The sequence below is a fragment of the Palaemon carinicauda genome, chromosome 31, assembly GCF_036898095.1.
Source record: "Palaemon carinicauda isolate YSFRI2023 chromosome 31, ASM3689809v2, whole genome shotgun sequence".
Taxonomy (NCBI): Eukaryota; Metazoa; Arthropoda; class Malacostraca; order Decapoda; family Palaemonidae; genus Palaemon; species Palaemon carinicauda.
The window spans coordinates 12512200-12531519 of record NC_090755.1 but is presented as its reverse complement, the minus strand read 5'-3'; the positions used below and the strand labels follow the sequence as shown (position 1 = coordinate 12531519).

Below are 19320 nucleotides of genomic sequence, written 5' to 3'. Positions count from 1 at the left end.
CGTTTAATTACATAAGCTGGCGAGTTCAGAAGCTACTTGATGGTTTAGAGGTGAATGTCCTACTAGAGAAGCATCACATGACTTAGGGGAAGGTACACACTTGAGTATAACCAGGACCCATCCTCCACAGATCTGTCTCTGTGGTATTCCTTTTTCTAACTACAATTCCACACCAGTACATTCTGACCAGGCAAGTATGGTAGGCAGCAATGAACTTTAGTAAGATTCATTACAATATAATTTTACATAAAAAATAACTACAGTGATTTTTAAGGGATCAAACAATTAATAACAAAATCATGTTCGAATACTGAATCAGATTTCCTCACAAAAATGAATAAAATTAGTATAAATTGGTTCCCCTCCCAAAGATGCTCCTATTACAGGTAAATTTTATATTAAGTTCAAAATCAATATAATAATTATGGAATAAATGAACATTGAACTTAACTTTACCTGTGGTAAGGAGAGTGGCTGGTTTGAGTTGAGGTGGTGGTGTTGATTGTTGCTTGGAAGGCAAGTTCCACTCCATGAATACAACGTGTAACCACCTTTCTGGAGTTCTTTTCTTTTCTTTGGCCTTTTTTGTCAGTAACCGTGATCCAATTGAGGACCTTTTAACTAAAAACTGACCAGGAGAGGATTTTTTTCTGCTTCCATTTTAAGGAGTTTCTGAAAGGATTCAATGTATTATTATAAAAATGATCTGCTCTGCTGGCTACTGCCTTGTATGGATGATTTTTTTATTGTGTGATTCAACCTATTTTGAGATTATTGAACTAGGGTCAGGATTCCCACTCTCCTCTTCTTTTGAAGCTGCGAAAGAATAAAATAACTAAAATTTAGGAAAAAGTTAATGGAATGATTTGTGAGTCTCAACTAGGTGAAAGATAGCCTGATCCTACTCGGTTGCTCTTGTCTTGGTCCATATTCTTCCAAATTGTTTGACCTTCAAACTTTAGTTTGATCTTTGGGGCAAAAATGTTCAAGAATTTTGGCCGATCACCTACATGTTATAGTCCTGGGTCATTTGATGTCCAAGGTATTACAGCATTTCAATACTCATCGGAGTTCTCTACTGTTCCCTCCACCCGCCCCAAGCACAATGATGGAGGACAGGTTCTCGTGGTCTTGAAATAATCCCAGGGGAAGGAAAACAAGAACAAATGAATCCTCATGCTTCCAGGGGAGCTGTATGATGCCAGATATCTAATTATCAATTAATCGGTCAATGGGAGCCATCTCTTTAGGTGGGAGTCAAGCATGGCTGAGAGGCGATACAAAGGGCAGCAATGGGAAGTTCTGGAAAAAAAAAATTGAATTTACATTTGAGGGTTGAGACTTGAGGGGGAGCAGTGAACTTTGGAAAATATTGAAATATGTTATTTTCCTTAGTAAAATAAATTTTTGAATATACTTACCCGATGATCATATAGCTGCAGCAGGGATGCAGCTATATGATCATTGGGTAAGTTTAATATTGAAAAAACTTTTTTAGATACATAAGTTGTAATTTAACTAAATTATACAAAGCAGTGAGTAGGGTCTTTCATGAAGAATACCCATTACAAATATACAGATTCCAGCATAATTTTCGAAACCCCTTAATTGATGTTTTGTTATTGAACCCATACCTTTGTTTTGAAATTGTACATAGACGGCCTGTTGTTCTAGCTTTATTATAAACAACCTTATTCCTATTTAATCACTATTGCAAGCTATTTCCCTATTGCATTAGAGCCTAGGCTAGTTACAATACAACTCAGAGGGCTATGGAAAGAATAATGATGGGAATAACACTAAGAGACAGAAAAAGAACAACATGGATACAAGAACAAACTAAAGTAGAGGATATTCTAACAATATGTAAGAAAAAGAAATGGACATGGGCAGGACACATAATGAGAATGACAGATAATAGATGGACATTAAAAATAATAGAATGGGTCCCTAGAGATTGTAAAAGAAGCTGAGGAAAGAAGAGAAGACAATGTATTCAATATTGCCAGCTAAACTAAAACAAGAGCAAGAGCAGCTTCAGTTGAAAATATACCTGAAATACAGGATTTACATTTACATTTTATATACATTATGATTAATGGGTTCCTTGGTAACTCAGCAGCAGAAATAAGGTGATATTAGCCAAGTGGATGTGAAGGAGCAGCAAGTGTGGCAGCCCAAGACAAAGAGGACTCCTCTACATACAGAAATTTGAAGAAAAAAATATTCAGATTTTGGTTCTTGAGGACATATCAAAAGGATGAATTATGGGCCAATTTCCAGTTTAGAAAAATATCCTATTTTTCTTGTGCAAAACCTGTAATACAGATGTAAACAGTAAGGAGAAGACGACTGGGTGCGGAAGCACTTGGACACTAATAAAAAGTTTTGAGGAAGGCCTTTTGTTTTGCCTGTGATTGAAACGATATGCCAAATGGGATTAATAATATCTAGGTTCTCTCGAAGAAAGTTCCACTTCACTTTACAGTTTTTGTTTTATTTTTTGGAGAGGAGTAGATCACACACGTTTGTATGTAGTAGGTTAGCCAAGGCACCAGCCACCCAGTGAGGTACTACCACTAAATTATTATTGGGTCCTTTTGACTTGGATCCCTCTTTCTGGTTATGGCTCATTTTTTCTTTGCCAACACATACACTAAATAGTCTGACCTATTCTCTAAACATTCTCCTCTTTCCTCATATATCTGATAACACCTAAAATACCCAAACAATTCTTCTTTACTACTAATACTAATAATTGCTAAGCTACAACCCCAGTTGGAAAAGCAAGATTCTATAAGCCCAGGGGCCCCAACAGGGAAAATAGCCCAGTGAGGAAAGGAAACAAGGAAAAATAATATATTCTAAGAACAATGACATCTAAATAAATATTTCCTATATAAACTATGTAAACTTTAACAAAATAAGAGGAAGAGAAACGAGATAGAATAGTGTGCCCGAGTGTACCCTCAAGCAAGAGAACTCTAACCCAAGACAGAGGAAGACCATGGTTCAGAGGCTATGACACTACCCAAGACTAGAGAACAATGGTTTGATTTTGGAGTGTCCTTCTCCTAGAAGAGCTGCTTACTAGAGTTAAAGAGTCTCTTCTACACTTACCAAGAGGAAAGTAGCCACTGAACAATTACAGTGCACTAGTTAACCCCTTGGGTGAAGAAGAATTGTTTGGTAATCTCAGTGTTGTCAGGTGAATGAGGACAGAGAAGAATCTGTAAAAAATAGGTAGTATCTCAATGGGTGGCTGGTACCCTGGCCAACCAACTACCTGAAATTGTTCAGTGGCTACTTAGCACTTTTTAATGGTAGAAGTGAGACTATAGCTATAGTAAGCAGCTCTAGAAGAACACTCCAAAATCAAACCATTGTTCTCTAGTCTTGGGTAATGCCATAGACTGAAACATGGATTTCCACTGTCTTGGGTTAGTTCTCTTGGTTGAGGATACACTCAGGTTTTAAAGTTTTTAAAAGCTACTCATGTATGGCAGAGGCTAGAGACAGTGACAATCGCTAAAAATTGACCATACTGTTTATACATATGATCAGCGACCGAGTCACGTCTCCACCAAAGCACGGATCAGGGAGGGCTAGGTAACGCCTGCTAATGACTCAGCAGGGATGCTATTATCTCTGCTTCCTTATTTACTCTCCTCATTGGGCTATTTTTCCCTATTGGTGCCCTTGGGCTTATAGCATCCTGCTTTCCCAACTAGGGGAGGGAGTGAGGACTTGGGTGCAACCTGTAAGGGGGGGGGGGGGAGATCAAGAGGGAGGCAGAAAATTACATGGCGAGATAAGATGAAGGATGATATGGAGAGAAGAGGTTTGGTGGAAGAGGATGACTTTGATAGAAGAAACTGGAGAGGGCGCATCAGGCAACGGACTCCTTAATGTAAGGGTAACTGTGGGGAAGAAGAATGTTGTAAATTAGCTAGTAAAAATGATATCATTAGTTAAACGCTTCCATGATGATGAGTGGTCCTGGATATAATGTAGTATTGCGCAAAGGAAATCCCAGATCCAAACAACTCCTCATCTGGATTCTGTATCAAGAGATTCAAATGAGCAAGAGTAGGTATAATTCTGGGGGACTTGTATTTTTTCCTTTTCAGCAAGGGTAAATTTAGCTCACTTGGTTAAGTAGTCAATTAAGATAATGAAATAAGTACACTTTGGAACTTACATACCCAATTTGTGTGTATCAGATATCTCAGCATGTAATATATAAAACATTAACACTGATAAAAAGATGCCATTCATTATGCCAAACTGGTTTTGTCGGGAATTGCAGGGTGCTATGCCCTGCATAGACAAATGAGGAGGAGTACCATGTATGTCATTCTCACAGTTATGTTCATTCAGAGATCTTAGTATTTCTAAGAAGGGAAGCTACTCAAGATCTAATCATTGATGCACAAATGGTTTAAATGTTTTAAAGGCTGCTCATGAATGGCAGAGGCAAAAGACAGTGACAATGATCTAGAAACTGGCCATATATAAATATGATCAACAATCAAGGAAACTCTCCACCCAAGCTAGGACCATGGAGAACCAGGCCATGGCTGCTAATGACTCAGCAGGTAGACCTATAGCCTCCCTCAAAACCACTTTGCTAAGAAGAATGGTGAGGTTGCAGAGACTACAAGAAACTATAGACCTTGAGCGGGTCTTGAACCCGAGTCTGGCAGAACGCTAGACAGGGACATTGCTATTAGGATATCACAGGTATTCCTGGTACACCTAGCTTTTATGAAGTACACCCAGCCACACCCTTACTACATGGCAAGTTCCTGTGTTCAGTCCCCCCCCACCCCCACCCCACCCCCAACCATCTCTGCCATCACTCCCTAAACTGTTTTATTGATCGTTGTGAAGTCCTTCTACAGAGTGAGGTGTACCAGGGACATGTGTCTCCAACTGTACCCTCCATTTAAAAAAACTATACTGGAATATCAGTAACACTCGAAGACATCCTACCATTAACTTACATGAATATTCCATAGAATGAAAGCACACACATACACATTCACCCAGCGATGTCCTTTTTATCTCACGGTCTTTGAACCCTGTCCCGCTTTCTTGTCATGTGTGTTAGCCTCTTTCTCTCTCTCGTCCTTGGGTGTGAGGAGGCAAAGCATGCCACCTATAGGAACCAGGACTGCCTTATCTGAGGATCCTTCAAAGGATGTGGTAAGTACAACTATAAATAGAGAGATAAAGTTTCCTCAATCAGGTAATTTCTTCTGTCAACTCGTAAACACGTAGACACAAATGGAAGCTCTTATCGTCCTATCTGCATATCATTTATAAGACCTCTCTTTGCCCGGCCGGTTCATTCTGGATGTCTAGGGTACATTAAAAAAAGCCTATTCATTAACGTCTGCCAAATCTTCAATTATAACTAATTAAATTAATAGACATAATCAACAATAGATATATTTCTATTCATTTGCCCAAAGAATATCTTTGTTTCCTTAGCATTGTCTGGTACTGCTAATGCTTTGCTTCTAAATGAAACTGCTACTGTTCTTGGCAGCGGTGATATAAGTCTCTCTCTCTCTCTCTCTCTCTCTCTCTCTCTCTCTCTCTCTCTCTCTCTCTCTCTCTCTCTCTCTCTCTCTCTCTCTCTCTCTCAAAATTTCAGGGATCTTGGCAGCGTTTTCAGTCGGTCTCTTGCTCTCGTGATATCTAGTGGTGGTTTCGAAACATCGACACAGGCAAAGTGAGTTGTTTTCATACAACGTCCTGTATTGCAACCAAACTTCTTTTTCCTTTATCTAACTTATTTTTCCTTTATCAAACTTATTTTTTCCTTTAACTTAATTTTCCTTTCTTAAACTTAATTCCCTTTATATCTTTCTTTCCTGAACGTCAAACGACCAATAAATAACTCAATGACACGACTTTATGAGGGTGGTGGGGTGCGACAGAGCATTACGACAAGGTCGGATCATTCTTTGAAAAATCTGACAGCGAAGTCATAAAAAAGATAATAGTTGCTAACTGATAAACCACAATACCTTTACAAAAATGGAATTGGCCCTCTGGTGACTTTACGTATCTGGTCGTAGGTCAACTTCAGTGGATATGAGAAAGATATACTGAAATAAATAATTACTTTCTTTACTTTAAGTCCTGCTTTTCCGGTCCCATAGCGCGAGGAACTCTACTCACTACAGGACCCACAAAATCAGTTTATCGTATATATTCTTATATATTTTGCGCATAACACTGCGTAGTTTGTGTTTATTGTCAAATCCATATTATCGAAGCACTTGGAAAACAATAGTCTTCCGTTTCTTCTTGAAAGTCTCAATATTTTCAGTCTTTTGCATGTCTAGTGGAAGATTGTTATAAAGTCTCGGGTCGCATCTTTGAAAGCTCTCTCTCTCTCTCTCTCTCTCTCTCTCTCTCTCTCTCTCTCTCTCTCTCTCTCTCTCTCTCACACACACACACAGTATTTGTAATATCATCATCAGCATCAGCCATTCCTAGTCTCCACTGCAGAACAAAGGCCTCAGACACGTCCCTCCATTTCCGTCTAAGATCTTTCTATGCCAATCCACACCAGCAAACATTCTTAGTTCGTCAACCCATCGTCTTCTCTTCCTTCCCCTTATCTTTTACAATCTTATGGTACTTATTCTGTTCTTAATATCCATCTATTATCTGTCATTCTCATTATATGTCCTGCCCACGTCCATTTCCTCATATGATAGAACTTCAAAATGTATACAGTTACATAATGAGCTACTAAATCTAATGTAAATACAGTCTGCTGTATAGTGACTGTCCTGTTATTCATACGTGAAGATGCGCTCGCGTGTGTGTGTGTGTACGTGCGTTTCTTCTTAATGTAGACGGTGTCGTAAGATTAAAAAATTCTTATAAGTTTCATGACAGCCATAATGAAGTGTTGTATATTTTTCATTACTCATGTGATGAAGTCGAGTTATTAACTATATAAATATTCCTTTTTAGAAGGAAAATTAACACGAACAATATTAATATGAGATAAGAACAAATAAGTCTAACACGCAGATATAAATAATATTTAAATTCAACACTAAAAGATAAGGAATAAGTGTAGCCAAATTTAATGACATGATAGATAAGCTAGAATAAAATTTAATGCTAAAAATCAAAAATATGTAACAATAGATGATAAATTTAACAATAAGAATAGGTAAGAAATAAGAATAGGGAAATCTAACGTTAAAAAATTAATATGTAAGAGTGGGCAGTAAATTTAACACTAAAATAAATAAGAAATACGAATAGACCATAATTCTAACACTGAATAGTAATAAATAACAATTGATAAATTTAACAAAAATATTGAATAAGAAATAATATACTAAATCCAACAATAAAAAAACAAATAAAATTATATAATAAATTAAATCTTTAAAAATAGATCATAATCTTCTATCATTGTTTACTGTAATCTAAAGAGCTCAGGTCAAGAAGAAGAAGAAGAAGAAGAAGAAAAACACTCATGTCAGATTCTACGTTTCAAGATAAGAACCCAGGATGGGTGACAACAATCATTTATAATACTGCCCAGTGATTTTATCTTCTTATCAGGTTTTAACAGTCCTAATTGCTAAATCAAGTCGGTTTTGACCGTTTCGATTGATAAATCAAGTCGAGGTTTAATTGTCTTAATTGATAAATCAAGTCAAGGTTTAATTGTCTTAATTGATAAATCAAGTCGAGGTTTAATTGTCTTAAATGCTAAATCAAGTCGAGGTTTAATTGTCTTAATTGCAAAATCAAGTCGAGGTTTAATCGTCTTAATTGCAAAATCAAGTCAAGATTTAATAGTCTTAACTGATAAAATCAAGTCGAGGTTTAATTGTCTTAGTTGCAAAATCAAGTCAAGGTTTAATTGTCTTAACTGATAAATCAAGTCGAGGTTTAATTGTCTTAGTTGGAAAATCAGGTCAAGATTTAATTGTCTTAACTGATAAATCAAGTCGAGGTTTGATTGTCTTAGTTGGAAAATCAGGTCAAGATTTAATTGTCTTAAATGATAAATCAAGTCGAGGTTTAATTGTCTTAGTTGGAAAATCAGGTCAAGATTTAACTGTCTTAACTGATAAATCAAGTCGAGGTTTAATTGTCTTAATAGCAAAATCAAGTCAAGGTTTAATTGTCTTAACAGATAAATCCAGTCGAGGTTTAATTGTCTTAGTTGCAAAATCAAGTCAAGGCTTAATTGTCTTAATTGATAAATCAAGTCAAGGTTTAATTGTCTTCTTAGCAAAATCAAGTCAAGGCTTAATTGTCTTAACAGATAAATCAAGTCGAAGTTTAATTGTCTTAGTTGTAAAATCAAGTTGAGGCTTCATTGTCTTAACAGATAAATCAAGTCGAGGTTTAATTGTCTTAATTGCTGAATCAAGTCGAGGTTTAATTGTCTTAAGTGATAAATCAAGTTGAGGTTCAATTGTCTTACCTGATAAATCAAGTCGAGGTTTAATTGTCTTAATTGATAAATCATGTCGAGGTTTAATTGTCTTAATTGGTAAATCAAGTCGCGGTTTAATTGTCTTAATTGATAAATCAAGTCGAGGTTTAATTGTCTTAATTGATAAATCAAGTCAGGTTTAATTGTCTTAATTGTTAAATCAAGCCAGGTTTAATTGTCTTAACTGCTAAATCAAGTCGAGGTTTAATTGTCTTAATTGCTGAATCAACTCGAGGTTTAATTGTCTTAACTGCTGAATCAAGTCGAGGTTTAATTGTCTTAACTGCTAAATCAAGTCGAGGTTTAATTGTCTTAATTGATAAATCAAATTGGGTTTTAACTGTTTTAAATGCTAAATCAAGTCGAGGTTTAATTGTCTTAATTGCAAAATCAAGTCGAGGTTTAATCGTCTTAATTGCAAAATCAAGTCAAGATTTAATAGTCTTAACTGATAAATCAAGTCGAGGTTTAATTGTCTTAGTTGCAAAATCAAGTCAAGGTTTAATTGTCTTAACTGCTAAATCAAGTCGAGGTTTAATTGTCTTAACTGCTATATCAAGTCGAGGTTTATTTGTCTTAATTGATAAATCAAGTCGAGGTTTAATTGTCTTAATTGATAAACCAAATTGGGATTGAACTGTTTTAAATGCTAAGTCAAGTCGAGGTTTAATTGTCTTAATTGCAAAATCAAGTCGAGGTTTAATCATCTTATTTGCAAAATCAAGTCAAGATTTAATAGTCTTAACTGATAAATCAAGTCGAGGTTTAATTGTCTTAGTTGCAAAATCAAGTCAAGATTTAATTGTCTTAAATGATAAATCAAGTCGAGGTTTAATTGTCTTAGTTGTAAAATCAAGTTGAGGCTTCATTGTCTTAACAGATAAATCAAGTCGAGGTTTAATTGTCTTAATTGCTGAATCAAGTCGAGGTTTAATTGTCTTAAGTGATAAATCAAGTTGAGGTTCAATTGTCTTACCTGATAAATCAAGTCGAGGTTTAATTGTCTTAATTGATAAATAATACTGCCCAGTGATTTTATCTTCTTATCAGGTTTTAACAGTCCTAATTGCTAAATCAAGTCGGTTTTGACCGTTTCGATTGATAAATCAAGTCGAGGTTTAATTGTCTTAATTGATAAAAATGGAAAATCAGGTCAAGATTTAACTGTCTTAACTGATAAATCAAGTCGAGGTTTAATTGTCTTAGTTGGAAAATCAGGTCAAGATTTAACTGTCTTAACTGATAAATCAAGTCCAGGTTTAATTGTCTTAATAGCAAAATCAAGTCAAGGTTTAACTGTCTTAACTGATAAATCCAGTCGACGTTTAATTTTCTTAGTTGCAAAATCAAGTCAAGGCTTAATTGTTTTAATTGATAAATCAAGTCGAGGTTTAATTGTCTTAGTTGCAAAATCAAATCGAAGCTTAATTGTCTTAACAGATAAATCAAGTCGAGGTTTAATTGTCTTAAATGCTGAATCAAGTCGAGGTTTAATTGTCTTAAGTGATAAATCAAGTCGAGGTTTAATTGTCTTAACTGCTAAATCAAGTCGAGGTTTAATTGTCTTAATTGATAAATCATGTCAAGGTTTAATTGTATTAATTGGTAAATCATGTCGAGGTTTAATTGTCTTAATTGATAAATCAAGTCTAGGTTTAATAGTCTTAATTGATAAATCAAGTCGAGGTTTAATTGTCTTAATTGCTGAATCAAGTCGAGGTTTAATTGTCTTAACTGCTAAATCAAGTCGAGGTTTAATTGTCTTAAATGCTAAATCAAGTCGAGGTTTAATTGTCTTAATTGCAAAATCAAGTCGAGGTTTAATCGTCTTAATTGCAAAATTAAGTCAAGATTTAATAGTCTTAACTGATAAATCAAGTCGAAATTTAATTGTCTTAGTTGCAAAATCAAGTCAAGGTTTAATTGTCTTAACTGATAAATCAAGTCGAGGTTTAATTGTCTTAATAGCAAAATCAGGTCAAGATTTAATTGTCTTAACTGATAAATCAAGTCGAGGTTTAATTGTCTTAATAGCAAAATCAAGTCAAGGCTTAAATGTCTTAATTGATAAATCAAGTCGAGGTTTAATTGTCTTGGTTGCAAAATCAAGTCAAGGCTTAATTGTCTTAACAGATAAATCAAGTCGAGGTTTAATTGTCTTGGTTGCAAAATCAAGTCAAGGCTTAATTGTCTTAACAGATAAATCAAGTCGAGGTTTAATTGTCTTGGTTGCAAAATCAAGTCAAGGCTTAATTGTCTTAACAGATAAATCAAGTCGAGGTTTAATTGTCTTGGTTGCAAAATCAAGTCAAGACTTAATTATCTTAACAGATAAATCAAGTCGAGGTTTAATTGTCTTAATTGCAAAATCAAGTCGAGGTTTAATTGTCTTAAATTAATTGCAAAATCAAGTCGAGGTTTAATTGTCTTAACTGATAAATCAAGTCGAGGTTTAATTGTCTTAACTGATAAATCAAGTGAGGTTTAATTATCTTAGTTGCAAAATCAAGTCAAGGCTTAATTGTCTTAATTGATAAATCAAGTCGAGGTTTAATTGTCTCAGTTGCAAAATCAAGTCAAGGCTTAATTGTCTTAAGAGATAAATCAAGTCGAGGTTTAATTGTCTTAATTGTAAAATAAAGTCAAGGTTTAACTGTCTTAATTGTTAAATCAAATCGAGTTTTAACTGTCTTAATTGTTAAATCAAATCGGGTTTTAACTGTCTTAATTGCTAAATCAAATCGGGTTTTAACTGTCTTAATTGCTAAATCAAATCGGGTTTTAACTGTCTTAATTGCTAAATCAAATCGGGTTTTAACTGTCTTAATTGCTAAATCAAATCGGGTTTTAACTGTCTTAATTGCTAAATCAAATCGGCTTTTAACTGTCTTAATTGCTAAATCAAATCAGGTTTAAACTGTCCTAATTAATAAATCAAGTAGTTTTGAAAATGGTGACAGCGAGTAACAAGACCTCTCTCTCTCTCTCTCTCTCTCTCTCTCTCTCTCTCTCTGTGTGTTTTCTAACTATGCGAACTAGTTCAGGTGAGAGCAGTTTATTTCGGTGTTGGAGCTCGCGCAGGTACGAGCTTGGGGGCGGGGGGGGGGGGGGGGAGGGAGGGGGGGGGGTTTGTTACAACAGCCCCCCTCCCTCTCCAAAGGTATTTCTTACAGATTCACTACACAATTATTTAAATTCTTCTTACTCTTCTTTTATCTTTCTTTCTTTTCCCATTCCTCGAATACTTCCACATGATGTCATGATAGGCGAATCTCTCTCTCTCTCTCTCTCTCTCTCTCTCTCTCTCTCTCTCTATTTTATTGACCCGAAAAGATCTAGTAAAAGTCAAATCAGTGCACGACTCAAACTTAGCTCACATAATAATAATAATAATAATAATAATAATAATAATAATAATAATAATAATAATAATAATAATAATAATTCAGATTGAAAGAAATCATAGATTATGTATTTTACATTAATGATTATTTGATGAAAAATGTTTAATTTGCCTCTACTAATACATAGAAACTCTAGAATTTAATTAATGATACGTATAAAGTATATAGAAAAATAGGCCTACACACATTTAAAAGCTTCCAATAAAAGGTTAAAATTGTCACAGATTAAAAATAATTAAAATTAATGTAAAATAATTAGAGGAATTTAGAAATTACTAAGAAGTCTAGACCGATAATGTTACGAGAGAGAGAGAGAGAGAGAGAGAGAGAGAGAGAGAGAGAGAGAGATTTTGTGGGTTCCTTACTTCTATGGCCTTGAATGTGGATAATTTGGCGATAGCTTTTGTTTCGAATTGTTACGTAATTACTTATAAAGTCTTGGAAATTACGAAAAAATTAATTACAGGTAAAGTTTGACTTTTTTTAAAGCATTAAATTCTTACCATAAATATGATATATAATTTCAAATATATAAAAATTTTACAAAAATAATAGTTAGTACCATTGAATATCGATAGTAAACTTAATACAAGAGGTAATATTAATGAATGGATATTATTTTAATATAAAATTCAAATGGAACTTTAATATAAATTAGTTAAAAAATAGCAAATGGCAACTATTAAAAAAAAAACATTGCCCTCACAGATGGTAAGAACAGTCGAGTTGCCAACTTGCCCCTAACGTCTGCGCAGACTCAGTTTCAACTTGGCGGCCTCCCATAAAGTTCCAAGTTTGCATTTCGTGATAAAAAAAACTTTATTTTCATGGCGCTTCTTACGTCAGCGATAACGAGCTGACTTCCCGAAGATGATGAAGTGGATGAGATCAAATGCAGACCTCTCTGTCTATTACCAAGATTCGCGATAGACAGAGAAGTGATATAAATACGAGGTATGTTTGTTACTTTCGCTTTGGCTAGAGTCGCTCGGAGTTACGGTTGATCAAGTTGATTCTTAATTTTTCTCTGTATTTAGTTCGTTTTCTATTATTTTCGTACAGCACTAAGGGCGGTATTCACTTGTATAAATGGGATCTAGACGAATAGTTTTGGGAAATGGACGAAATCTATTTGAACGAAAACATTATGATGATGCTATTCTCTTCATTCATTACGAAATCACTGTATAGGGTGGATACTGGCCTTGCTACGCAATTATCCTTAGTTCTTGAGCAATGATAATTCTTGCAAACCAACAGACTACTATAAACTACTATAAAAAGGGGAGGGGTGTAGACAGTTCATTGAGTATTTGAATTATGCTCATTCATACATGTTTACAGGAGCAGACACACAGTGACAAGTGTATATATCAAAAGCTGTATTTCTCAACCATTCTGATCAATGCTTATATCAACTAATTCTTCTATATTCATTGCATAAGACAGATGGACTATCTAAATTTTACCAATACAAAAATCTTTGAAACTATAAGAGAGATTACTCGAGTTATATGGATGAGATCATGGTGAGGGGTAGATGGAGATGGTTTGGTCATGCTCTTCGAACTCCCCGAGAGAGATAAGTTCACCAAACGTTCAGCTGGGCTATACAAGGTACTAGAAGAGTTGGAAGACCCAGGCCTACATGGCTGAGGACTATGTAGCATGAAGTAGATGATAGGTGGAGGAATAATGATTTAAAAGCTAGAGATAGAGACGACTGGCGAAATCTAACCGAGGCCCTTTGCGTTAATAAGCGTAGGAGAAGATGAAAAAACCTTGCTAAAAACAAATCAATTGGTATATCCGATAAAATATTAAAACAATAACAGATAACATGTTTGGAATATTGAATTTATTGTTAGGCAATAGGATTTCATAATCATAAACTAGGACTTTCCTAAAGTCAGGTTTTTGAGCAAGAAGACGTCTGCTAGTTTCTTAGAAGACCTTTTTTCTAGCTGTTGTAATATACTTCTAAGTGGCTAAATTTTATTTCTGGGAAGCAGATTTTTAATAAGTAATTATTGCTTAGCTTAGTAGATCTAGGATCTCTCTCTCTCTCTCTCTCTCTCTCTCTCTCTCTCTCTTAAAGGTAGTTCGTCACAATAGCACATTAAGGAATGAAATGGGACAATAGCTTACTTCCTGGAGAGAGAGAGAGAGAGAGAGAGAGAGAGAGAGAGAGATTTTAGGAAAATTAATATTAATGAATTTTCTTAGTAAAAATTAGTCAATTTTATGAGAGAGAGAGAGAGAGAGAGAGAGAGAGAGAGAGAGAGAATTGAAGCAAAACCCAACTGCGAAGTCACAATTGAAACCTTCTCAACCCGAAACTTGAATCTACTTCTTCTTCTTCTTCTTCTTCTTCTTCTTCTTCTTCTTCTTCTTCTTCTTCTCCAATGACACTCTTTCTTTGGCATTCACGTACCTGCCCGAGTGGCGCGCGCGAGTTTAGATACAAGCTGTGCACGTCCCAAAAATATTTGGCACCTCACCTTTTAATGAATTCCGGTCGTGGTGTACGACGTATTAAATGGTTTTATTAATATATATGATAAATTTTCCCCATTCACGTGTTTTTCATATTTATATAATCCATATATTACACACCTAATATCTGCATTCTCTCTCTACCTCGGATCAGAGACCCAAGGGGGAATAAACTCGAAGATAATAGCTTTTGTTCGGCCGGGGTATCGAATCCGGGCACAAGAAACTGAAGCCTAGTTGATAAGTCAATGGAATCTCAGTTTCTTGGGACCAGGTTCGATTCCCCTGCTGACCAGAGGCTATTATCTTTGAGTGGATTCCCCCTTTGGTCTCTGATCCCGAAGTAGAGAGAGAATCCAGATATTAAGAAGTGTATAATATATATATATTTATATACATATAATATATATATATATATGTATATACAGTATATATGTATATAATATATATATATATATATATACTGTATATATATATATATATATATCACAGGTATGAAGAGGCAAGCAGCAAGAGAAGATGGTCTAACAATTGGTTTAATAGTAAAACTTACCGAACTTTACACAAAATATCATAATATCAACGCTTCGAAAAATTTTATACTAATTCACGTAAAAGGGAGACACAAAAAACCTAAAAAATTACTATTGATAAGTTTACTCTAACTAATATATAAAATATTTACAAGATCCTATTAGGCCAAATATAAAGATAGCTAGACTTTAATCAACCAAGAGAGCAGGCAGGATTTAGAAGAGGGTATTCAACAACTGACCATATCTATGTAATTAACCAACTAATGGAAAATATGGAAAAATCAACAGAGTTTAACAAACCAATATGTATGGCATTTATAGAATATGAGAAAGCTTTTGATGTTGTCAAAATTTCAGCAGGAATGAAACCCTTTCAAAGACAAGGAATAAATCAATCTTATGTTAAGATTACTTGAAGATATCTATACGGGAAATACAGCAACCACAAAACTACAAGTCTTAGAATATAAGCTAGTTACAACTCAGAGATATGGAAAGAATAATGATGGGAATATCACTAAGAGACAGAAAACGAGAACATGGATATGAGAGCAAACCAAAGTAGAGGATACTCTAACATGTAAGAAAAAAGAAATGGACATGGGCAGGACACAAAAAAAAATGATAGAAAATACATGAACATTAAGAATAACAGAATGGCTCCTAGAGATTGCAAACGAAGCAGGAGAAGGAAGAGAAGACAATGGATTGACGAGCTAAGAAAATTTACGGGTATAGACTGGGACAGAAAGACCATAAACAGATGTAAGTGGAAGGACATGTCTCAGGCCTTTCTCCTGCAGTGGACTAGCAACGGATTATATATATATATATATATATATATGTATGTATGTATGTATATATATATGACATATTCCTGGTGTGTTTTAAATACGATACTTTCGTAAATTTAAATTATTTCATATAGGAAATTTAGAAATTTTTCGCAAACTATCCTCCTCTCATTATACAGTCCCTGATAATGAGTCTTTATAGCTCTTAATAATAAAACAAATGAACGAGTATATAATGATAACCAGCGAAGCATATATATGTTTCTCTCAGGTTACAAAGGTCGTATGAAAAGTCCCACGGAAAAGTAAATTAGCGACCGAGCCATGTCCGCTACCTCGAAATCTGTCCAGTTCGCATAGCACTCCCCTCCGTCACTACTGACTAAAAGTATCGTCTAAAACTGTCGCATTTCGACAAGATAAATCTTTTGCTTTCAAAGAAAAGCCAATCTAATAAAAGAACGGACATTATCTCACGCTACACTCGCCAAAATTAACTAAGGTACGCCAGCGGAAGACTCGGTGCTAAGAAATAGATTCCCTACCTTCGAAAACAAAGCAAGGCCCTAGCTAGCTATGTCTCCTCTGCCAACTCTGAGAGAGAGAGAGAGAGAGAGAGAGAGAGAGAGAGAGAGAGAGAATATGGATTTAGCTTATATTTCGTGCATTTCTGTATACCATCAGCGCACGTCACGCATTTCGTGATGCTAGTCACGAAAGCGTACGAAGTTAAGGGTTGCCAAGTTGGTCTCTTTCTGGCCATAAACCTCAAATTTGACCTTTTTAAAAAATTGGTCAGCCTTTAATAATATCATGAATTTGGCCTTTATTACTAATGGGTTGGCCTTTTAAAGCTTCAGTTGATTGGAAGTTGGCCTTTTTGTTATTTAGAAAACCTGGCAACACCACGCATTAAATTTGTTCATTACCTTAATCAAATACTTGCCACACCCCTGAGAGAGAGAGAGAGAGAGAGAGAGAGAGAGAGAGAATGTACATAACATTCTCATTAGCAGCTCGTCGTGCCCAGAACACATACGATGAATCATTCGCCCTTATCCTATCTACACACTCCTGTTTCTACTCGATGTGATCTTTCTAACTTGAATCTTTCAGATTCGTCTAACTCGAATCTTTCAGATTTTTTTAACCTGAATCTTTCATATTTTTCTGACTTTAATCCTTGTTTTTTTTTAATTTGATTTTCCCCATTTTTCTGACTTGAATCTTTCAGATTTTCTAAATTTGAATCTTTCATATTTTTCTGACTTGAATCTTTCAAATTTTGTTCTAACTTGAATCTTTCAGGCTTTGTTCTAACTTGAATCTATCAAATCTTTCAAATTTGAATCTTTAAAATCTTTCTCACTTGAATCTCCCAGTTGACTTCCCACTATAACTAGCATAGATTGACAATCCTTATATATATATATATATATATATACAGTATATATATAAAACACTGGTTATTGATTCTATCACCTTTACTTATCATAACATTTATAAACAAATTTTTCTCGATGTCCAACACGAGTTATTCTAATGCGTCTAGTATCGCCCGTTGTGACACTACCGCTAAAGAGTTGTGGTATCCCTTGACTGGCCAGACAGTATACATTGGATCCTTCTCTCTGGTTACGGTTCATTTTCCCCTTGCCCACACATACACCGAATAGTCTGGCCTATTCTTTACATATTCTCCTCTGTCCTCATACACCTGACAATACTGAGATTACCAACAATTCTTTTTCACCCAAAGGGTTACTGCAATATTATTGTTCAGTGGCCACTTTCCTCATGGTAAGGGTAGAAGAGACTCTTTAGCTATGGTAAGCAGCTCGTCTAGGAGATGGACACTCCAAAATCAAACCATTGTTCTCTACAGTAGTCTTGGGTAATGCCATAACCTCTGTACCATGGTCTTCCACTGTCTTGGGTTTGAGTTCTCTTGCTTGGGGGTACACTCGAGCACACTATTCTATCTTGTTTATCTTCACGTGTTTTGATGAAGTTTTTAAAGTTTATATAGGGAATATTTATTTTAATGTTGGTGCTATTCTTAAATATTTTATTTTTCCTTTTTTCCTTTCCTCACGGGGTTATTTTCCCTGTTGGAGCCCCTGGGCTTATAGCATCCTGCTTTTCCAACTAGGGTTGTAGCTTAGAAAGTAATAATAATGATAACAACAACAACAACAACAAACGCAGGTACGAACAACTCAGCTAGGCTAACTAACCACCTTAAATCTAATGGCGCACACCAAAAACGCATTCATATACATAAGAGTATTTTTTTCTTTCGTATCTATAAAACCAGGTTAGAATTCTACAAACGTAATATATAGCCGTCACATAAGAAATAATACACTACACGTCAGATACAACAACAACAACAACAACAACAGCAACTGAGAGATTAGTAAGGAGCCCAAGCACTTGACTATGTACCTGGTGGTTGGTTGAATAAAGGAGGTTGCCTCGAGAGAGAGAGAGAGAGAGAGAGAGAGAGAGAGAGAGAGAGAGTACTAGATTCCAGTAACCTTGAATGAATAATTAGAATTTGGCGCCAGGTTTTATGAGAAAAAAAAAGTCTATGTCTACTGGCTGGCCTTCGAAGTACCAGATTGACTGATAGTCTTTGGAATATTAAATTTCTATAGGGGAAGATTCGTGTGTGTGTGTGTATATATATATATATATATATATACACACACACATATATATATACATATATATATACATATATATATATATACATATATATATATATATATATATTAGTATTATTATTATTACTTGCTAAGCTACGACCCTAATTGAAAAAGCAGGATGCTATAAGCCCATAGGCTCCAATAGGGAAAATAGCCCAGTGAGGAAAGAAAACAAAGAAAAATTAAAAAAAATTATAGTAATATAATACCTATATAAACTATAAACTCTCTCTCTCTCTCTGTATATATATATATATATATATATTATATATACATACATATACATATACATATATATACTGTACATATATATATATATATATATATATTATATATACATATACATATATATACTGTATATATATATATATATATATTTGACTGGGGTATATTAACGCATACACTACTCTCTAACCTTTCTGGCATAAGTATGGTAAAAAAACGCATTCTTTAGACATTTATAATTATCTACAGTAAAATATTCCTTTTTCGGCATATGATTGATCACCTAAAGCCAAGACGTCACTAGTAAGCGGGCTCGTGTGACTTGACCGGCTTCCTTATATAACACCAAAAAAGGTAAATTCTTCATGAATGTAAACACAGTTATATTCCACATACAGTGCAGTCGTGGTCATAACAATCATACGAGAACCTATAGTATGGATCTTTATAATCAAACTAAATCATTTTATAAAATGTAAATAATACAATAAAAAATAGCTCCTTTATAACCCTACTAGCTGAGACATCCTAAAGCAGGTAGCCTTTTTTTTAATTGCTATAGGAACTCGTCCAACGGGATTCTATCTCTCCGGTCAGGATGGAAAGGAGTCAAGGACTCTCTTTTGACCGGCTGGTTTTGATTATTTCATCTCAGTGCGGCAG

General features: G+C 34.9%; 2 protein-coding genes across 2 annotated transcripts in view; one reads left to right on the top strand and one right to left on the bottom strand.

Annotated features, from left to right (window-relative positions):
* Positions 1-1028: 1028 nt before the first annotated feature.
* The window catches only part of Pmm2 (phosphomannomutase), a 66805-nt gene continuing 48513 nt past the window's right edge, over positions 1029-19320 (bottom strand). The window contains exon 9 of the transcript XR_011040711.1: positions 1029-1302. The gene's annotated coding sequence lies outside the window, so the exon portion shown is untranslated. The remainder of the gene's footprint in view (positions 1303-19320) is intronic.
* Positions 5656-19320, top strand: part of AQP (aquaporin) — a 29335-nt gene continuing 15670 nt past the window's right edge. The window contains exon 1 of the mRNA XM_068354867.1: positions 5656-5740. The gene's annotated coding sequence lies outside the window, so the exon portion shown is untranslated. The remainder of the gene's footprint in view (positions 5741-19320) is intronic.